Raw genomic sequence first — 17,613 nt, 5'->3', positions numbered from 1 at the left:
GGCTCCAGGGCTGCGGGTACAGCTAGTCCAGCAGCCTTTCCCAGAGAAGCCCAAACCGATGATAAAGCTGTGCAGAAAAAAGGATTAAGGTAACGAACAGGCATGAAGGGGTTTGATCTTTCAATAATGCCAAAGCCTGATTGACGGGCAAATCAGAAAGCTGAGACAGCCTAGGCAATGGACCTCCACTGACATGGCCAGAGCATCAGGCTGATTCTTCCCCCTCCTCCTGTCCCTGTGACCGTGGGTCTTGTGCGGAGAGCATGTGGGAGATGCCTGGGGTGGGCTGGAGCCCCGAGAGTATGCACTGGTGCAGAGCCCTCTTCAATGGAAGAGCCAAGTGGCTGCTAGTGAAATGTGTGGCTAGGGCGCAAAGCAAAGCGGTTGATGGGGCGGCAGGGCAGGGCGGGACGGGGTGGAAGGCATTGATCCCAGCCGTTCTCAGCCTCTCAGGGGCACTGCTTGGAACATCTTTTCCTAGCCCATCGGTGACGCTCCTGTGCCAACCAGCAGCACTAGGGGCTCCTCCTCCGGGGTCTGTGCACACTGTCTCCACAGCACTGCCAACCCCGACTGGCTCAGGAAGCCGGAGACCACCCATGGGAGCTAGAAATGACAGAATCTCTTGAGCTGGTGTGTCCTTTGCTCAGGGCTATTGGTAAGGGGTGAAAGACAGCGCCCATGCAGAGCGTTCCTGCTACTGGCAGTCAGGCGGGAGGGAATAGTGGAGGGAGCCGTCTGTCATCAGGACACTCCTGCCTTGGAACTAGTCGTCGTCCCTGACCTGCTCTCTGGGAGCACCCAGGGATGTTTTCTGACCTGGGACGGACGTGCTGCTCCTCCTGATCAGTGGGTGGGAGCTGTAAGTGTGTATCTGAGAGCAGGCCTTCACCCACCCTTGCCTCTCACACTGAAATTCCCAGGAACGCAGAGCGTGGGTCAGCCCCCAGGTGTCAAGTCAAAGCTCCTGTTTTCCAAGACCCGGCGCTTTTTTATTTTAGCCAAGCTGTGGTGGTCTCCTGAAGCTTCCCGTTCCCTTGGGGTGGGTGGTCTATCGTATTCTCTGCAGCTGAGAGCTGGAACGTGTGACAAAAGATTTAAAGCTAAATAACCGGAGTGTCCTGATCTTCTTAGTTCCAGGCTGGATAAGTCCTCGGCTGATCCTTGTAGCTGCTGTTCCTGGCTTGACGGTGTTCGGCTCTTTTTTTGTTCTGTGGGGTGTCCTGCCATGTCACGCTGAGGGATAGGGACGTGGACGATGTCATCATCTGGAAACGCCTTCTGAACGTTGCAAAGGGATGGTTGGAGTTTGGGGCAAAGGTATTTGTTGGGGGAGGAGAGGCCCCCTTCTCCCCAGCCATCTTTAGTTCTGAACGAATTCAGCTGATGGCTTTGGACCAGAGCAACCCGCAATTTGCAAAACGGAGTTTTAAGGCAGTGGAAGGACCCTGTAATGCCCAGACGTTGACAGCTGGCTGAAATTCCAGCTGCAGAACACACTTGGTCCTTTCGCCTGGCGTGAGTAAGGTCTGTTGCTCCCGAACGACTCTTGTAAGGTTTTTTTTCTGGAGTAGGGTGGCTGCCCCTTGGGCTCTGTCCTCTGGCACAAAGACACATCACGGCATCTGAGCACTTTGTACTGCAGCGACTGGAAGTGGCACCATCGCTTCAGCTGTTGCCACTTCGGCCCTACAGGCGTTTTGGGAGGTCCTTAGTGCCCTGCAGGCTCACGTCTGCAGGTGTGGGATGGCCCGGTGACAATCAGTTGCCTCACAAAATCCTTGGATGGAAATCCTGGCGGGACAGTCTGCTGCTGCCAGAGAAGAGCGCACTGTGGATGCTCCGAGACCGTCTTCATGAGAAGCGCTGTTACGGGGCTTCTCATTGGGTGGTCTCAGCTGAGGGCACCTGAAGAATCTAGGTCAGGGAACAGTCCTTCCTTCGCCAGGTGTCCAGTCTTTCTCCTGTTGACGTCGATGATTCGGAAGCTCAGCCCTGGGAGCCAGACTAGGGCTGGTATCCGGGTCGTCCTGACTTCTAATTCCGACTCTCCCACTGACTCCCTCTGTGGCCTTTAGCAAGGCACTTCACCTTTCTCTGCCCATTATGGGTCCGGTGAGTTCCGATCCTTCCCACCTGTTCCCGTGTTGCTCCGTACGCCTGGAACTCCCTCTCGGCATGCCTGCTGCCCCTGCCCGCTTCATGCAAAACCCTTCCTGAAAACGTCTTTGTTCTACAAGCGCTGAAATGGCTCGGGAGAGAGACGGTCACCAGCTCATTTGAAGAGCAAGGTGCTGTGGGAGGGACACTTTCTCGGCGTCTCCCGGCACATTTAGATGATAAACTTCTTGGGATGCGGACTAGGGCTCCCTGTCTGTCTGGAACAGCACCGAGTTCTGTCTCCGTGCCCAGCGAGGAAGGAGCTGCCGGGTCATGACTTCGGCCCAATCACATCTGCTCCCTCTGGGAATCTCAGGCATGATCTGCTCCCCACAGCTTTTTAGAACAGAAACCCTGCCTGCCTCAGGGCACAGCGGTCCTCTCACCCCGTGGGCAGCTTAGCCCAGATCTATCCGTTCTGAGGTTCTCTGCACCATCCTGTGGCGCTTCTGGTTCTAGCAGGACCATAGAGCTGATCTGGTGTGGCCGTTCCTATGTCCTGACACTTGGCATAGACAAAGCGACTCATTGGCCTTTTGTAAACCTGCAGTGTTGTACTACCCCAAGGGCGCCTGGCCCGGAGACGCAGGAGAAGGTGTGTTAACGGAGCTCAGGTTAGTTGTGATCGTGCACACAGCCCCTTCTTCTCTCTTCCTTTTAAATATCCGGAACCTTTCTTTTGAAAGCGTTTGTGGCAGCTTGCTTTTTCTTTTCTTTCTTTTTTTTAAAAAGAACCCTCTAATTTCTCTTACGGGTCCCTCCGTCTCCCGAGCCCTTTGAAATGGGCTTTACGCCGTCCCTGACACCAAACTGACACTTTGCGTTTCCCCACTTCTTATCCCTTTATGGCAACAGATGTTGAAATTTTGTATCCCTTTTATCTGTCCCTCTTTGCCCTCTTCCTGTAATTAGGTTTCCCTTGTTAGCAGTACAAAGTGGGCTGGTGTGCTGCCCGGCCTTTTGAGCCATTGTGTCTGAGCACATGTGGATTTTTTTTTTTTTTTTTTTTCGGAAAAGTCCCTTCCCCCTTAAGTAGTAGGGGTGGTGAGGACGAAGGCTGCGGCTTTTTTGTTCTCCATTTATCTCTGCCACCTTTTCAAAGGGATGAAAAAGAGCGAGGGAGAGGGTGCAGCGAGGGGAAGATACAGAGTTGTGTTTCTTGACCCAGTCAGGCCTCCTGTGCCCTGCCTCCTCTTCAGGTGTTCCAGGCAGGGCCCCTTTGATGTCAGCGGGGAGCTAGCCCTGCGCACAAAGCCGGGGGAAAGGTGTGGGGCTTCACAAAAGCTGCTGCAGACTAGGGGAGAGGGGGCGTTCCAGGTGCTTGCACAGTGCATGCTGCCGGAGGGGTGAGGGGGGAGCGGGAGGTTACCGAACAGGTTCGGTAATGCACCTCTGTGTGCGCCTGGAATCAGGCCAGAGTGCTATGAAAATAAAGCAGGGCTGGCAGCACAGGGCATTCATGCTGCCCGAAGGAGCTTCCCCGGCAGCTTGCGTAATTCGCTGCTTGGCGTATGGACTGATCCGGTTTGGTATCTGTTCGGTTCATGTGAGCCAGGTGCCCCTCAGCCCGTGCCGGAGAGTGGATTTGCTGCACTAACAGGTCTCTTCCGTCTCAAACCATAGGAATCCTATAGATGCTTTGCGGCTTTTAACATAAATACCGGAGCCACCTGTCAGCAGGGATGGTGTCTCGCTACATTTGTATCTTCCCCTTTCTGGACACCCTGATCCAGAGCAGAAACTTGCAAGTCGTTTTAGGACAAGTGAGAGAAATTGACCGTTACTGATCGTTCCCTGGTGCCCAGTCGTGCAAGACTGTGCTCTGTGCAGTCCCACTAATTCACGGGGACTAGCTGGGTGTGTAGGAGTACTCGGGAGAGGAAGGGTTTGCTAGTTATATGTAGGATGGTATACAACATCCTGGCATGGATGCCGCCTTTTAGGGGTCTGGAGGCAGGGCTCAGAAATTGCTGCAGACCCAGGAATCACCCAACCTCCCAGGTCCTCCGTTTTACTGATTAGTTACTCCAGGCTTCAAGTTCCTATTGGGAAAGGAAGCTCTTCCTAACCTCTATGGGAAAGACCTCACCAGGCCATCTTCAGCTCTGCCATGGAGGCCTCTTTCTTCCCAGCTTTTATCCTGGATTGTAAAACTGCCTTTAAACTGTAGTGACCTGTTGAACTCTGGTCCCAGGCCAGCTGGCCTGAGAGCTGTTAACACGAGGTGGAGGTGGTGCAGGATGTGTTGGTGGGTCCGAGCCCTCTTCTGCTGGGCAAGCGTCTGCATCGCGGAAACCACCATCTCAACTGGCACAGCGTGGTGCCCGCTCCTCTCCTTCCTGCAGTAGCTTCGTGTTGATGAGGGCTGTGCAGGGGGAGCTGCTGTACCTGTTCTGTGAGCAGACAGGGTCGACCGCCGCGGAGAACTCCGTTCAGCACCTTTCTGTAGTCGCAGAACCACTAAAAACAAAACACATGCTCCGGGTGCCACTCTCCGCTGATAACACCCTGATGTCAGTGGGACGCCCAGCAGCTAATCCCCCGTATCTCAAATGGAGAGTGCGTCTCCCCGCAGCTCTCCTGCCTGGGCTTATGCCGTGCTGGTGTGGCGCATGGTTGTATTTTTCCAAATAGCTGGTTACTTGGATAAAGCACCCATTTCTGATGCCCCTTTGTCTGCTCTTTGGATTGTTCAGGGAACTCGCGTCCCTTCTCGTCCCCAAAACTCTAAATAAAAGGGGCTGGTGGGGTGGGGTGGGAGGCAAGCTGGCGTAGTGGATTTGGCAGTTGAGTTGGGGCTCTGTTCCCAGCTCTCCCCTGATCTTCTCTGTGACCTTGTGTAGGTCAGATCAACCGCCTTTCCCTTCCCCCCGTGACTTGTCTGTTCAAACTGTAAGCTATTGGAGGCAGAGCCTCTGTCTCTGGGTGTTTTTGTACAGTGCTTAGTGCAGTGGGGCCCTCATCTTGGTTAGGATCTCCCAGCATTACTGCAATACAAATGTTAAATGTTACTAGTGAAAAGGAAGCATTTCACTACTTTAAGGCGGCTGGATGGAGAGATCGGATCCAGGTTTTAGTTGAAAGAAAAAGAGATGGGTACTTTGAGAACCAGCAATCACACACATGACTTGAAGGAGCTCTGATAGAAATAAATGGATCTTCTGCCTTCAGGCACAAGCTGATTGCCTGACAGATCAGGAAGGAATTTCAGGAAGGAAGGAACCCCTCCAGTTCCCCAGGTGACCCCAGGGCATTACCTGAGTTTTTCTTGCCTTCCTCTGAAGCATCCAGGCATCAGTCATTGTCAGGGGCAGGACACTGGGTTTGACGGGCCAGCTATCAGATCCAATGTCACAAAAGGCTGGGTATGGCCAGTCCTGTGACTCTCTCTCTTGGACAGCAGCTTCATGTGCAGCCCCACTTGAGATCTCCCCTTTAGCTGTCTCCAGGCTTATGAGCCTTGTCTGAACATGTGACACATTTTCCTGCGGTCTATATAAAACTTTCTGAAACCAGTTCTGGCCTATTTTGTTCTCCGTCGATGCTGATTTCTCATACGGCTCTTCAGGCGTCTTTCCCATGGCTACAATTTAAAGTTTCTTAGGTGAAACCCCCTCTAGTCCTAGTTTCTCATTGCTCTTATTCCAAACAAACATGGGGCCACCTTCTGCCCTTGGATTTGTGCGTGTCCTCGAGCACAAACTGCCCCTTTCACTCCCATTCAGACGTATTTATGACAACTTGACAACACCTGAAACAAGCAAAAAGTGTGTGTGTGTGTGGGGGGGGGGGGGTGAAAGTGCCTAGTGCATTGATCCGTTTCATCCCCATGAGCCCGTGCAATCTTTATTTTTCCCTGGGTTGAGAGAGAATCAACAGAAGCAGGGGAGAAGAATGGAAATGAGTGAATGGGGAACCCCCTCTGCCTCTGCTTAGCACTAGCTCATTTAAACAGATGGCTTTGTTTTGATTGGGATTCTCCATTTTTTTGTCTGCCCACTAAAGAAGACCTCCAGAGCTCTGTCCAGAAAGAAGCCCTACAGTTGCTTATTCCCACACAAGTGGTGCCAGTGGCAAGAGGCTCTGAGAATTCCCTGCCTCTCTTTTCCTCCTCTCGCTTTTTTTCTCTTCCCCCAGAAATCACAGTTTGAGAGAATCCACCCCCCCCACTCCTCCCGTTGGAAAGAAAGACAGAGAGACATTCTTGACATTCTTTGCAGAGAAAAGGGGTTAAATGTCTGAATTTGGGGGTCACCGTGTTATACAAATTGCAATCTAATCGTTTTTACAAGAACACACGTGTGCTAAGAAAAGGAGCCAGGGACAAGAAAGACAAGGGGACAGACAGCTTTTTTTGTCCTTTTTCCCCCAAGGTTTCAGGCTATTGTCATGTCCCCGTCTCTCTCCCCTCTTCACCCCCGAGAGGGAGAACATTGGTTTTATAGTTAAATTGGTCCGTAAAGCAGAAGGGCCTTGGTGCCACTTCTGTTTGTTTTCCCAAATAAAAGCCCCAGTGGGGTCCCTTTTGCACCATCGTGGCTTTATTTGAAGAAACTGGCTTTTTCCCATAGCCCAGCGTGTCAGTTTATCCTCTGAACTTAACCTTACGGGAACCCGGACAACAAAGACTCACAGGGTCCCAGAGCAGGAAAGGTAAAGAAATTGTATCTTTTTATTGGACCATTTAAAGTGTGTGTGGGCCAATTCAGAGAAAGCAGAAGAAAAGAGGGCAAAACTCTTTCCCCATCCCGCCACTGCTGGTGTCACCGGCCCCCTACTGCCTCCTGTATCCAAACGCTTGCATCCCTCCAGCTGGCGCTGGGAACATTGCTAACAGGACACCGGGGGGATCAAAACAGTGTCTGAAAACTCGGTGTATTCCTTCCCTCACTGCACCTTGGAACGCTTCTTCCTACCGTGCCCATTTCAGATTGAGACGCTTCCATAGACTCCTAATCCCGTGCATTCCCTGCAGGCCCTAGGCCTCGGAGACATGGAAAAAGTAAGATTGGGATGATGCTGCGAAGGCAAGGTGAAAATAATCTGGTTGTAGGATGGGTGTGGCTCCTGGGTGTATAACCCTTCATTGCATGTCCAGCCCTTTTCTCTTTGGCATTTATTAAGCCTGAATTTCCCCTAGTTGTCTGCAGCCCCTGTTGCTCTCCTCTGCAGGTCACACTGCAGTTTTGGTGCTTTCTTCAAATGTGCTAACTAGAACTGGGCAAAAGCTACATTGTGTGTAATTTTATTAGGTGAATTTTGCTTCCTTTCCCTGTTTGCAGGTTTGACTTTTTCTAATTGCTTTGTTCAAACATCCAGATAACTTGCACTGAATAACTTATTTTCATTATTCTGTAGATCATTCACAATTGGTTTATTGCAAGTGTTTGCTATTTGAAATCCACATTTCAGCTGCATTGGTTAGTTTTGATTGGACACAGATTACATGGAATCACTTTTCATCCTTGGTTGTTGGATGAGCATAATTCAGAGAGTCCAATTTCCAGAGTGAATACTTGAAAGTGCTACAGGACGCTCGTTGTGTTTGCTGTATACAGACCAACACGGCTACTCCTCAGGAACTTTTCACATTCAAACTGGTTTTCAGCAAATATTCTCTGTGCTGCATACAATTAACTATTTCCCTGAACCCTCCTACCAACAAATGTTGCATGCTGAATATTAGTAGAAAGTGAACATACAAGGACTATGAACTCTGATAAATCAAACTAGTCTGTCAATCTAAATCAATGAGTGGAACATTGTTTGTAGCATTAAGACCATAATCCAAAGAGCCGCGCTCTATTTATCCCAAAGAAACGCCTGGCCGAGACCTAAAGCAGCCGAACAGAGCACAGAGAGGCAGATGCTTGCTTGTTTTGGGTTATAGCTGGTTAGAAGATTTGGAGATCCTAAGCATTACAGTTACAGAAAATAATGATCACTCCTTGGAAGACAATTGAGATAACTGAAGGAAGCTTTAGCTTCATGACAGAAATGTCCCCATGGATTAACTGGAAGTGATCCTGCAGGCCACGATTTGAGGAAAACTCTGCCTTTGGGCCCAATCTAACTCCTACTGATCTTTCTTCTTCAGTTCCCAAACGTATTTTTCGTCCTTCCAACAGTTTCCTGTCCTTTACCCATTGGGGAGAGTGAAACTCAGCTGGGCGCTTTCACTTTCAGGTTCTCATGCAGTAGTGGTGCCGTTGTGTTCTGCGTTCCAACGCCGCACGAGAAGAGTTCAAAACAAAACAATTCCACTGGAATATTTGAAAAATAATGTAATGAAAATGTTTCTTTGTCTGAAGGTTTCTAAAATAATGGAAGTGCATCAAGGGTTATCTAGCGTCAGTGTCTGGACAAAATGCCTTCAGCCGCTGGTCCTGTTAGGGCTTAATTCTTAGGTGCATTCCCCAAGGTCCAGAACACTGGGACCTCGTTCCCATGAAATGTCTCAAAGACCCGTTCCAGAAGCGGATGTTCTTATGTGATGTCAGCTAAATTAAGAAAAGAAAAAGCCTATTGGATCTCACCTAGTCCATTTCCCCAAGCGCCCAGGGTAGGATTGTTCCTTAAAGTAGCTCGTCCAGTCCAGATACTTTCCATTGCCCAAGCAAGAGGGTTTTCAGCCCTTCCCTCGGGAGACCATTCTGCAGGGTGGTGTTGTGAACTGGTCCGAGGTTCAGCACACCCCTGCCTTGGTACGCACTTGTGACAGATTTTTAAAGGTATGCAGGGCCCAAAGATGCAGTAGGTGCCTCTGGGGATTTTTCAGAAGCTTTTACCTGCAGCTTTAGCCTCTGAATACCTTTACAAATCTGGTCTTTAGAAACTACAGTGAGGGGTGCTAGGGAGAGCTCTGAGCTAGATAAACTGCAGAAGCTATGTAGTGAATGAGGCAGGTCCACAGGAGGAGATGGCCCTTGTGATTCAGGCACTGGGCTGGGAGCTAGGAGACATGGGTTCAAGTCCTGTCTCTGCTATAGACTACCTGTTGAATCTCATGTCACTTAGTGTGTTCTCAGTTCTCCACCTGCAAAATAAGGCCAGGGCTTTCTGAGCTCCCAGGAGTGTTGCAAGGATAAAGGCTTTATTGGTAGTGATGCGCTCAGGCGCTATGGTGGCGACTGCAAAAGAAAAGCCTATGAAGAAAGGAAAAAGTTCCTCCTTTAGTGCTGGGTTTGGATGATGTGCAGCATGAGCTCATGCCCTGAACACTGGGGAGAGAAAGAAACGCTGGCCGTGGCTTCATTCACTGAGCAGTGTTCATCCTATGCCCTGATCAAAGCAGGAGTCCTTGGGGGCGAAATAGGAGGTGGTGATGATAATTACTGACTGCATCGTAAATCACATGCACAAGGAGGCAGAGTTAAGGTGCCCTGGCAGTGCTTGAGTTTGCAACCTTAACTTTCTCTTTAATTAATTTAATTTAGTTGTTTTTAATTAACACTCTGTACACCTGTGCGAAAGAGGCACAGAGCAGTCCTGTCGTACCGTGTCTCCAGGAGACGGGTTGAACTATTGTAGCCGACTGTTGGTTCGATGAATGTGGCACCTGCGTCTTGTGTGTGAATTTTTTGTTAACTGATTTGATTTTCTTGACTTGGTTCCTGCCGCTGAAGCATGTCGGCAGATGAGCTGTTGGCAAACGGTGGACGCCATATGTACTTGCTGCTATTCATTTCTATTGCCGTATGGTTTCTGTTTCCTGACTGAGTGTAATGGAAGAGGTGCATGGCTTGTGAAAGTCACGGGGGCTGTGCTGCTGTAGCGCTACTGTGTAGCCACTCACCGAAGTGATGGGAAGGGATCTCCCATCATTGCAGGTAACCCACCTCCCTGACAGGCAGCAGCTGCTGCTGCTTCTTTTGTAGGGCTGGTCTAGTGCAGCAACTACAATTTCACCTGCGCCGGTGGCTACATCAGGAGTGGCAGAATTTCTTGCAGTGATGCCTCCTTCATATTTATAAATGGGGCGACAGGTGGTGCTGTGTTTGCTGGGCTGTCGTGCGGAGTCACACTCGCACGCCAGGGAATGCTTGGTTTTTCCAAAAGGCCACGTCTAGCATGGTTGGTTCGGATTCGATTTGGCGTTGACCAGGATGTTTTGTGGGAGGTCGAACCCAGGAACCTTCTGTGGGGGATCTGGCACAAGGTGCTTATAGGCGGCAGCTAGGTTGATAGAGGAATTCTTCTATTGTCTAGCACTGTCTGCACTGGGGGTTAGGTTGGCATAGCCTTCACACCCTTGAGAAACGTCGCTGTGCTGATGTAAATTTTCACTGTATACCAGCTGTGGTGTTTGATACACTCAGGGAAAGAGCAGGAACAGTTTGTGCACGAGCTGAACCAGGGGGCTTAGAAATTAGGGGGCTTTTAACCTTTTACAACTTGAGTCGGGGCAGGAGACGGACATGTCTGCTAGATAAATGCTAGGAGCGTGATAATGTGGGCTGGGATCAGATTCAGCATTACCTTTCCTTTCTCGCATTTGCACAACATAATCAGGTGTGCATTCGTGCGTGCTCTCATCCACAGAGGACTTGTCTGTCTTACTGAATTGCCCCAGGCCAGGTGCTTCCTGTATTATTCCCTGGAACATCTTCACTCTGCTGAAAACGGGGGGGATGAAATGTTATACTGGATTCGGTCCAGGCTTTGCTGTGCCGTGGCGTCAGGTAGGGGACCTGTTTCCTTTGAGAGCTGGAGCACCGTACAACGGTAAATGTCCCAGTTCTGTAAACAGGCTTGGTTACCTGTTTAGTTTCTGGAAGTTTGGTTTCTGAATTTAAATTGCACTTCTTAGCATGCAGGAAACCGTATTGTCAATTCCTCCTTCCTGGGACATGGGCCCTAGCCCTCTTGCTTATTAACCTGCAGAACTAAATACAGCAAAACTCATTGCTGTGACTTTGCACTCTCTTACCACAAGAACCAGGGTCTCCCAATGACATTAATAGGCGGCAGATTTAAAATTAATGAAAGGAAGTGCTTCTTCACACAGCGCATGGTCAGCCTGTGGAAGAACTCATTGCAAGGCTCTAACCGGGTTAAAAAAGAACTAAATCAGTTCATGGGGGTTAGGTCCATCGATGGCTACTAGCCAAGATGGTCAGGGATGCAACCCCACACTCCGGGTGTCCCTGAATCTCCAACTGCCGCAAACTGGGATTAGACCACGGAGGACGGATCACTCAATAATGGCCACATTCTGCTCATTCGCTCTGAAGCACCTGACATTGGCCACTGTCCGAGACAGGTTACTGGGCTAGGAGGACCATTGGCCGTTGTTAGTGATTTTACACACTCGCATTCCCTTTCCCCCTGCCCAGAAAAGCTGTAATTTGCCGAGGGATTTCCTCGCTGGGCTGGGAAGGGAGAGAGAGAGAGAGAGGGATTTCCTGGCTCTGTTTTCGGGCTGATGTAGAAATACACCGTACCTAGGAGGTCGCTAAGCTGCTCCAGAGAATCTGTCCAAAAGCAGGAGTGCAGCCTGGCTGGTCCCTGATGCCCTGGAGCAACGTTTAGAACAAGCCTGGGGAGGTGATGGTAGCATCACTTCAGCTTGTTCCCCCGAGGCAGGGGCTGAGTCCCGGCTTGGAGGCAGGGAAATACGGCCTGAAAGGTGGCTGATCCCTTTGCCCCGACGGGCTGGTGCAGCTGGGGCTGGGCGCTGTGTGGCCGGGCCCCGCTTGTCAGTGGCATTGCTGCAGGGACCATGTTCTTGTGATGACTAGTGGGGGAGGCTATACAGGGCGTTGAGGCCGGGCTCCCAATCAGCCCCCGAAGGAGCGAGCGTTGGCTAATGGATAGCAGTGGGGCTTGAGTCGGATCTGGGGCAGTGCAATGGCGCTGCTGGTGGCCTCCCCCCAGAGTAAATCCCACGTGGAGTGGTGGGGCCGCTCTGCTGGCTGCCTCTCCTCTCACTCCATGGCCCCCCCTCCCCCCCCCCCAGCCTTTCATCTCCTATTTTTAACAAAGAAAGAAACAAACAAACATAAATGAAACCTACGCAGCGGAGCCCAGACAAGCGTCCCGGAGAGCACGCCCGCCCGCCCGCACATTAAAGGCTCATTAGTGAGGGGGGAAAACAAACAGTGGGGGGAAATAAAAAGCAAAGCAGGGGCCCCAAACACACACGGGCCGGGCAGCCCGGGGCCCGGCAGTGGCAGATGTTCACATAATGACTGCGGTCGTCCTATAACAAATGTGTGCAGCAGGCCGGGCCGTGGCCGGCCGGGGAACGAATATCCCACTTGAGAGCGGGCACAGGCTCTTTTCCAAACGACCACGTGTTGTGCGAAGATGGGAGCTCTTGGGACGGGTGGATGGGCGATCAGTGATCAGACGGCACGGCGGTGGCCTCCCGCCCCATAGATGGAGGGGACTCTGGGGTACCCGTCTCCAAGCTGAAGCAATGCTCTGAGGTTTGCAGCTCGGGAGGGCGTACTGAGCAGCGAGGCTGATTAGAATGCTGTCCCCCCACCCCTCAGGCCAAGATGGGGGGTTATGCTCAGTGTTCAGCTTCCGGGGGGTCAGTGGGGAGGCTAGAACTCCCCAGCAAGTACCAATGAAGGGCTGGATGGAGGAAGGGGAGATAGAGGGACAGCAAGGGGGAGAGGAGAGAACTCAGCTGTGACTGTCAGATAAAACGCTCCCCGTCCTGAAAGGGTTCCGGGGACAGGCTTTAGGGTGCGCTCCAGCAGAGCCAGTTGTCCCTTCCTGTTTGTGTAGGGCCAGTCTGTGCCCTTGTGGTCACCCCCACAGGACGTTGTGGGACAGGGGACATGCAAGCAACCATGCTGAGCAGCCCGCGGGCTAGCGAGGGGTCGTTCTGGGGGCTTGGGGCACTCGGGGACTGTGGTTTAGAGATCAGCCCTGGATGAGCGGGGCTGGGCGCTCTCCTTTTCCCAGCCGTCTCTAGGAGCTTCCCAGCCACGTATCCCCACTACGCACGACCCCTCTGCGGAGCAGAGCCCCTTGCTATGGCTGGCAGGCACCCTGGGCCTCCGGCACTGGGAGCGCGGGGCTCCTTGCCTGCCCCGGAGGTGTCGTTGAGCCCTGAAGTGATAGGTCGCCTTCACACCTCGGAGCTGGGGTGGCTCAGGTTCAAGTCTGAGCGGAGAAGCCTGAGTGGGCTCCATCTGCCAACACCTTCCCGGCACAGGCGGGGGGAGAAGCGAGGTGCTGACGGAGGGGCAGTCTTCCGGGCGCTGAGAGCCCGGGGCAGGATGAGGGCCGCCGATCGCCTAGCTGTGCAGCTCTCCCTCACCGCGCACCTCTCATCAGAGCCATGCGGGTTCCCGCCCTGCCAGAATTTGGCACCGCTGCAGGCTCAGTTACAGGCTGGCTCCACAGGGGCACTTGGCCTGCTGCCCTCAGCTCTCTGGGGCCGGAGCTCCCCTGCCTCTCTGGCTCGTGTCCCGCAGGTCTCCGTGCAGCGATGGCATTTCAGGAAATGCCGCCTGCCCCTCCCGGGGCTGTGCGGGAGTCAGATGGGATGATCACAATGGTTCCTTCTGGCCTTGGATCTAGGGCTCCACCTGCCCCCCTAGCGTGTATGTGTGAGGAGACCACGTGCTGTCTCCACCCTGCCCTGCAGCTCTGGCTGACGGGTCCCCTCCTGCGCCGGCTTCCCTCAGCATTGCTTCAGGCTCCTCCAGACCCAGGCCAGGCCAGCTCGCCTTCATCCAGACCCGTCTTGGCCTGCGGGGGGAGAGCAGCACATGGGGGGTGCCCCAGGCCATGTCTCTGCTTGTGACACCCCAAGGGCCTGGAGCTGGGCTGTGACCCCAGATACCAGGGTCCCATTAAAGGGTGACGGGTGGGTGCTGTATCCTTTTCTCCCTCAGTAGCTGACTACATTAACTGCTGTGCAGTGCTCCAGGTGGGAAGTGTAACCGGAGGGCCACGTATCAAAACTGATCGACTAGAGACGCTGTCTTTATCCGTCAAATCAACCGGCCAGCGCTGCAGCACGGCCTGGGATCGGTGGGCGCTGCCTGGTTGGAGACGCGCAAGGCAGCCCAGGACGCTGCACGCGCTCGCTCAGCTGTACCCTCTCAGCCGGGCTAGCCTTGGTCAGCAAACCAAACTGGTGTCTGGGACTCGAAAGGCGCCCAGACGGTGTAAGGACAGGCTCGTGATTTCTGAACCTCTTAGCTCCCGGTGCTAGACTTCCTCCCTTCCCTGCCCTCGCTCTGTTACACGGAGAGCGGGAGATGTGTGCCGGCTGCTTCTCGGGTAGGTGGAGGGAGGCAGCAAGGTCTGGTGGACAAAGTCGCATTGTTCAGAGATGGGCTGTTGCTTTCTGCTCCTGGCTCTCTGTGTGGCCTTGGACATCTCCCTTCCCCTCTGCCGTTTCCCTGTCTGTAAAAGGAAGAAGCGACCCTCCCCCAGAAAGTGCTTGGCCGCCTGCAGACGTGGCAAGGAGGAGCCCTCTTATTTATTTTCAGCCCATTTGGAAGCAGGGAAGGCCTGCGATCTCAGGGCAGAGCATCTCCTCTCCTTGTGAGTTTTCCACACTTGGCCCTGGATGCGAGCGGCTGGGCCGGGCCCGAACAGCGGATTGCTACTGGGAGTGGATACGCATGTGTAGCGGTCCTGTGTTTACACAGTTGCATCTGTGCCCCGTATCTGTCACCTCAGTCTGCCAGTACGTCAGCTGGAGATCAGGGCCCAGGATTGTGTCTTTCCTCTGGCCTCCCTCATCCCCGACCGCTCCAGAAACCCGATGGCCTGGAGCTGGGGTCATCGCTTCCGGAAATAGCTAAGCTGCACGGGGCAGCTGGAACAGGCAGGAAAGGAATCTCCATCCGTCTCTCCTATCTGTGGGCCCTGCACCGCAGTATCTGTGCACCTGCCAAGGACTTGGCAGGCATTCTTCTGAGGCAGGGAAATATCAACCCCATTTTACAGATGGGGAACCCCAGACCCAGATTAAGTGACTTGTCCAAGATCTTTCAGGAGTCTGTGGCAGAGTCAGGAGTGGAGCCCGGATCTCCCAGGAATGAGTCCCAGATCGGTGCCTTATCCAGTAATGCCAACCACCCTTCCTCTTTCTCCTGGGCCTCTTTGAGCTAATGCGCGGGGGTCTGGGATTGTGTGCGTCGTGGATGGAAATGCTGCTGCCCTTGGGAAGGGAGCAGAACGCCAAAGCTCTGTGGTGTCTCAACTCTGGCTGCGTCCTGGCAGAGCTCTCGCAACCCAGGCAGAGCACAGCCCTGCCTCTCTGCAGCTCCTGCTTCGCTCCCCGCACAGCGTCTGCAAACACTTCAACCTCCCGAACTGTCCACAGGTGCAGGGCTTCTGAAGGGTGGATTTAAAACCTTCTTGTAAAGGGTTAATGTGTTGCGAGAGGTTGTGAGGACGGAAGGCTGGAATCCCCAGATCCCTCGCCTTGAGAAACACAAAGTCCAATAACTCAGCACCCCTGGATTCATGTCGGGGGGGATTAATTCATGCACTTGATGTTAAAGCTTGTCAGAGAGGTTTGCATGGGGGGGCCATTGCTAGGGCTGGCTGGCCTCTTTAAATGGTTGCTAGGGGCCTGGCATCAAGGGCCGGTGTAGTTGCCCACAGTCACGGTCACGGAGGGAATTACACAGCCACAAAGAAATTGTTATTCTACATAATCTGCTCTTTGGAGAGCGACGGGGGGAAACAGGCCGGCCTCAGCATGCAGCCAGCGCTGTGATCATAGAAGCGTGCTGGCTGCAAATATCGGGGCAGGGCTTGCCTTCTGATCTGGGGGACACCACCGCTCCAGCCGCTAATCTGCTCTATCAGCTATTTCTCTCCCGTGACACAAAGGTGTTTACTTGTTTTAACATCTCCCGGGACTCTATTTCTCCTTTTGTGTGGTCTTTATCCCCCCGACGAGGCTTTAGCCCAGATTACGGACGGAATTAAGGCATTTGGCTAGGATGCCTCAGAACTGTGTGACACAGGGATCAAGGAGCAGCAAGTAACAAAATAACGGGGGGGCGGCCGGTGACCCCACCGGCAAGGCCCATTCTCGGCTTTCAAGAGCCCTTCATTGTCTTGAGAAGCAAGAGGCCGTTTCAGACGGTGGCCGTGCGGCGGGGTTTGAAAAGCAGGTGCTCTGAAGTTTATTGTGTCCAGTTTTGATTAGGCCGCTAGAAAGAAGAAAAGGCGGGTTTGTGCTATACGGCCCCTCCGAGCAGCTGGGCGAGAGTCTCCCCAGCGCCACCGAGACACTGCAGCCGGCTGGTGTCTTTTGCCTCTGGGGCGAGCCTGAGATGTGCTAACTCTCGCCCAGGCTGCATCCGGAGCTGCTCACAGCTGCCTGGTATTTGACACAGCACGTGGGGATTCCCAGGCCGCCTGACTCCACATCCCTGGGCGGGTGACTGCTCGCAGCCACTTAGTTTCCTCCCCGCCCGCTTTGACCGACTGCTCGCAGTGGCTCTGCTGAGCCGACATGGCTGCTGGGCTATGAACGGGGGGGTCGGTGTCAGAGATGGGGCATAACCAGCTGCGTTTTCAGACCCTGGGCTGGATGTGAGGATTGGAAAGGCATCGTGGGGCTTTACTCCAATCCAGCGGTACAAACGGGCCGGTTCGGGTTTGGGTTGCAGACCGAGGGGCTGAGCTGAGCTGTTTCCCTGGGGATGGAGCTGGTGTGACTTCCCCCGGGGAGTGCTCGTGTTCAGTGCTGAGCGCCATGGTGCAGTAAAGATGCTGAGAGATGGGAGGGATGCAGAGAAGAGCAACAAGGGGAATCTGGGGACTGGCGGGACGGGCTATGAAGTCTGTGCAGCTTGTCAAAGTGATGAGCGAGGCGGGGGCTGCATAAGGGGAAGCGTGAGGGCTAGGCCTGGACAGGCCTGAGTCTAGGGTGGTGCTAGGGCTGGTGGGATGGGATGAAGACGCGGAAAATTCTGGGTCAGCATCATAGCAACAGCTCCCTGAGACCGAGAGATCTCCGGCCGGGAAGAGGTTTTCTGTCTGTTTCTTGAGACATTCAGCACTAAACTGGACCCGCTCCTAGAAGCCGTGCTGTAGGGACCGACCCTGCCCTGGCTGGGAGATGGGCCGAGCAGTCTCCCTAGCCTTTTCCTCTCTCCTCGGCCTGAGACTCTTGTGGCAGTTAGTTATTCTCCGCCAGTGACCATGCAGCCCGATGCTGAGACACCTGAGCTGCCGTGTAGCCCGCCGCGGCTCCTTCTTGCCTGGTGTCTGGGGAAGCGTCGCTGTAGCTTTGAGTTAAACCCTAGACACGGGGGCTGGGAAAGCCCTGCTGCGGCCCATCTCCCCTCTGTCCTGCCAGCTCTGACGAGGGTGAGTCTGAAGAGCTCTGGACAGCGTGTGGTCGAGTCGGTCTCATCTCCCTCTCCTTTGGGATTGGCATGTTTGTAGATGGCTGGAGCGGAGGGGGGTGGCGTAGAGTTACTGGCACTGAGTTCAGAATCCCTGGGGACGTCAGCG

The 17,613-nt window shown here is 53.4% G+C and overlaps 1 protein-coding gene across 2 annotated transcripts in view; it reads left to right on the top strand.

Moving 5' to 3' along the window:
- Positions 1-17,613, top strand: part of FBXW4 (F-box and WD repeat domain containing 4) — an 87,920-nt gene that overhangs the window by 68,128 nt on the left and 2,179 nt on the right. The gene's annotated exons all lie outside the window — the stretch shown is intronic.

Source organism: Emydura macquarii, unplaced genomic scaffold (genome assembly GCF_026122565.2).
Source record: "Emydura macquarii macquarii isolate MOO-44397 ecotype Brisbane River unplaced genomic scaffold, CSIRO-AGI_Emac_v2 contig_3692, whole genome shotgun sequence".
Taxonomy (NCBI): Eukaryota; Metazoa; Chordata; order Testudines; family Chelidae; genus Emydura; species Emydura macquarii.
Note: the sequence above shows the minus strand (reverse complement) of the source record. Positions and strands in the feature narration are given on the sequence as shown.